A 4,791-nucleotide genomic window follows, 5' to 3' on the forward strand; every position below is an offset into this window, starting at 1 on the left:
TAGTTCTATTTTTAGTTTTTTAAGGAACCTCCCTACTGTTCTCCATAGTGGCTGTATCGATTTTCATTCCCACCAAAAGTGCAAGACAATTCCCTTTTCTCCACACCCTCACCAGCATTTATTGTTTGTACATTTTTTGATGATGGCTATTCTGACTGGTATGAGGTGATACCTCATTGTAATTTTTTTTTGGTGTTTTATGCACATTTATTTTAAAACATAATATATAAGAAAATGTAGAGTGTCTCACAAAGCATTTGATAAAAAATAGTTTTAAGTACAATTTTTAATCTCTAAAGTCTCTACCAAGGATAAGTATATATACACTTTTAGTCCTAAAAGTGCAATTTTAAAGGCAGATTTCAGACCCTTTAAGTTACATGATAGCTAATGGTCAGATAAAGGACATTAAAAATGTGAATTTATAAAATTTGAGTCAATTCATGAAAGTGTTTTATAAACATTATAAACAAACATCTACCATACAATGTGGTAGATTTCATAATCTGTTTACAAATGCTTAAATCCTTTCTTTTAAAACATTATCTTATAAAGTTATTATTATAAAGTTTTAAATATCCTGGTTTAATTTCCCTTATGTCACCTTCACTAATATCAAGCACATGTTTGTACTACACATATATATACGCTACTGTTTTCCTTGCATAATGTCCCTCCATAAGAATATCTTTAGTCTGAGGAAAAATCGGAGCATGGCAAAATGCTGCTTTAACTGCTTAATAAAGTGTTAAGTGCCCAGGTGATCTGGAAATGCTGCTTCAGACTTCTGAGCAGCAATGTAGCTCCTCTGTAGATCTCCCATCTTATCAGATACTGTTGCAAAATTAAAATGCAGCTCATACATGTGGGGTGCTAAGGATGAAGCAGCTTGCAACTGTGCAGTGCTCTTGCGTGTTCGACATGGCCCTTCTGCATCTCCAGCACGGCCAGGTTGTTTTAGGTCTCTGCATGGTTATTGTTGTTAACCAGACCCAGCCTGAAGCACTGATGGGCCAGATTCGTATCTCCTATTCCCACAGCTACATGTCCCAAGTTGTGCCAGACCTCAGCTACCTCCTCTTCATTTTCAGCCAGAGAAAGGGCATGTTCAAATGAGGTCAGAGTCATATCATACTGCTGGGCATAGAAGCAACAGAGCCCCAGGTTGTTGAAAAGCTGGCAGTTATAAACACCCATCTGCAGGAATCGCCTGTAAAACCAGAGAGCTACTTCTGGTTGATCAGAATAAAAATGGTTGCTGCCAATGCATGCAATGCCTTCCACCTGAGTGTTGTCCTGTTTCAAAACCTCGTTGTGGTATTCAGTGGCTGATAAAATATTGTTCATTTCCTCATAGATCCTGGCAATTCCACAAAGTAGGGTTACTTCTCCTGGAAACTTATCTAAGCCTTGTTTGAAAAGATTTAAAGCAGTCACAGGTTGATTCAATGAGATGTAAACTTTTGCCAAGTAGAGAAAAGTATCTACCATTTCCTGCTGCTTCAGGGCTGATTTAAATTGTTTTTCTGCTTCAAGATACATTCCTAACCTGTAGTAACATTCTCCAATCTGCACTTTCCATCACCAGTCCTTGTACTGAGAATGCTCTGTGGAAAGGGCAGCCAAATCCACAACAGTCTTAGCATCATTTTCATGATGAAAGATATACTCAAACAAAGCCTTTGCCAATTTAGGTTTCTGGGCATACTTTGTTAAATTCAGTCTAGATAAATTTATAAAAGGTCCATCAGGACTTGTAAGCATGGAAGCCATTCCCAGCCTAAAAAATCTTCCAGATGAGCTGGTGATAAGGCAAGCTGTGTAGGCAGTGCTGGGTGTTCTAATGGCCTATTCCATAGTTCCTGGCCTTCCACTTTGTGTGCTGGGTCTAAGGAAACCTGTAATGGGCATTTCAGCTTCAGTGATTAGCCTGACAGCTGGACTAGGCCCTCCTGTCTGGTTAGTTCCAGGGAGTTTCAGAGATGTTCCAGGACATGGAATGTGAGCAATAGTATTTTTGTTCAGTATCATTTCTGCAATTCCTTCCTGATCTACATCAATTTCATCTATGTACACCACTTCATCTAGTGCTCGTGCTTTTAAAATCCAGGCTGCCAGCTTTGTAACTTTGTACAAATTACTTCACCATGTGCCTCAGTATGCTCAATCTGGTCATAAGGGGACTTCTCCAGCATCTGCATGCACAGATCTGCCCAGAGCTGGAAATTCCTGTGCCTAAAATAGCTCCAGGCCAGGAGCAACGGCTCCATCTCCAAGCCCATGGCGGCCGGGAACCAGCCGCAAAAGACCAGGGCCCAGCACAGGGAGGGCGGAGGGCAAGGAGCAGCTCATTGTAGTTTTGATTTGCATTTCTCTAATGATTAGTGATGTTGAGCATCCTTTCATGTGCTTGTTGGCAAACTGTATATCTTCTTTGGAGAAATGTCTATTTAGGTCTTCTCCCCATTTTTGGATTGGGTTGTTTGTTTTTTGTTATTGAGCTGATGAGCTGCTTGTACATTTTGGAGATTAATCCTTTGTCAGTTGCTTCATTTGCAAATATTTTCTCCCATTCTGAGGCCTGTCTTTTGGTGTTGTTTATGGTTTCCTTTGCTGTGCAAAAGCTTTGAAGTTTCATTAGGTCCCATTTGTTTATTTTTGGTTTTATTTCCATTTCTCTAGGAGGTGGGTCAAAAAGGATCTTGCTGTGATTTATGTCATAGAGTGTTCTGCCTATGTTTTCCTCTAAGAGTTTGATAGTGTCTGGCCTTACATTTAGGTCTTTAATCCATTTTGAGTTTATTTTTGTGTATAGTGTTATGGAGTGTTCTAATTTCATTCTTTTACGTGTAGCTGTCAAGTTTTCCCAGCACCACTTATTGAAGAGGCTGTTCTTTCTCCATTGTATATGCTTGCCTCTTTTATCAAACCTAAGGTGACCATATGTGTGTGGGTTTATCTCTGGGCTGTCTATCCTGTTCCATTAATCTATAGTTCTGTTTTTGTGCCAGTACCATACTGTCTTGATTACTGTGCTTTGTACTATAGTCTGAAGTCCGGAAGCCTGATTCCTCCAGTTCCATTTTTCCTTCTCCAGATTGCTTTGGCTATTCAAGGTCTTTTGTGTTTCCATACAAATTGTGAAATTTTTTGTTCTACTTCTGTGAAAAATGCCATTTGTGGTTTGATAAGGATTGCATTGAATCTGTAGATTGCTTTGGGTAGTATAGTCATTTTCACAATGTTGATTCTTCCAATCCAAGAACATGATATATCTCTCCATCTGTTTGTATCATCTTTGATTTCTTTCATCCGTGTCTTATAGTTTTCTGCATATAGGTCTTTTGTCTCCTTAGGTAGGTTTATTCCTAGGTATTTTATTCTTTTTGTTGCAGTGGTAAATGGAAGTGTTTCCTTAATTTCTCTTTCAGATTTTTCATCATTAATGTATAGGAATGCAAGAGACTTCTGTGCATTAATTTTGTATCCTGCTACTTTACCAAATTCATTGATTAGCTCTGGTAGTTTTCTGTAGCATCTTTAGGATTCCCTATGTAAAGTATCATGTCATCTGCAAACAGTGACAGTTTTACTTCTTCTTTTCTGATTTTGATTCCTTTTTTTCTTTTTCTTCTCTGATTGCTGTGGTGAAAACATCCAAACTATGTTGAATTATACTGGTGAGAGTAGACAACCTTGTCTTGTTCCTGATCCTAGAGGAAATGGTTTCCATTTTTCACCATTGAGAACAATGTTGGCTGTGGGTTTGTCATGTATGGCCTCTTTTATGGTGAGGTAAGTTCCCTCTATGCCTACTTTCTGGAGGGTTTTTATCATAAATGGGTGTTGATTTTTATCAAATGCTTTTTCTGCATCTATTGAGATAATCATATGGTTTTTCTCCTCCAATTTTTTAATATGGTTTATCACATTGATTGTTTTCCGTATATTGAAAATTCCTTGCATTCCTGGGATAAACCCCACTTGATCATGGTGTATGGTCCTTTTAATGTGCTGTTGGATTCTGTTTGCTAGTATTTTCAGTTCCTATTTAGAAAAGAAGAAAGGTATAAAAATCTGTGTTTCAGAGATTGGTTCAAGATGGCGGAGTAGAAGGACATACACTCACTCCCTCTTGGGAGAGCACCGGAATCACAACTGACTGCTGAACAATCATCAACAAGAAGATGCCGGAACTCACCAAAAATGATACCACACATCCAAAGACAAAGGAGAAGTTGCAATGTGATGGAAGGAGGGGCCCAATCACAATAAAATCAAATCTCACAACCACTGGGTGGGTGACTCACAAAATGGAGAACACTTATACCACAGAGGTACACCAACAGGACTGAAAGTACTGAGCCCCAATTCAGGCTTCCCAACCTGGGGGTCTGGCAGTGGGAGTAGGAATTCCTAGAGAATCAGACTTTGAAGGTTAGTGAGATTTGATTGCAGGACTTCAACAGGACTGGGGGAAACAGAGAGTCCACTCTTGGAGGCCACACACAAAGTAGTGTGCGCATCAGGACCTGAGGGAAGGAGCAGTAACTCCATAGGAGACTGAACCAGACCTACCTGCTAGTGTTGGAGGGTCTCCTGCAGAGGCAGGGGGTGGCTTCGCTCACCATAGGGACAAGGACACTGGCAGCAGAAGTTCAGGGAAATACTCCTTGGCATGAGCCCTCCAAGAGTCTGCCATTAGCCCCACCAAAGAGCCGGGTAGGCTTCAGTGCTGGATCACCTCAGGTCAAACAACCAACAGGCAGGGAACCCAGCCCCACCCATCAG

The 4,791-nt window shown here is 40.2% G+C and overlaps 1 pseudogene; it reads right to left on the reverse strand.

Annotated features, from left to right (window-relative positions):
* Positions 1-585: 585 nt before the first annotated feature.
* LOC101338965 (tetratricopeptide repeat protein 8-like) lies at positions 586-4,409 on the reverse strand (annotated as a pseudogene).
* Between the last annotated feature and the right edge of the window lie 382 nt (positions 4,410-4,791).

Source organism: Tursiops truncatus, chromosome 4, assembly GCF_011762595.2.
Source record: "Tursiops truncatus isolate mTurTru1 chromosome 4, mTurTru1.mat.Y, whole genome shotgun sequence".
NCBI lineage: Eukaryota > Metazoa > Chordata > Mammalia > Artiodactyla > Delphinidae > Tursiops > Tursiops truncatus.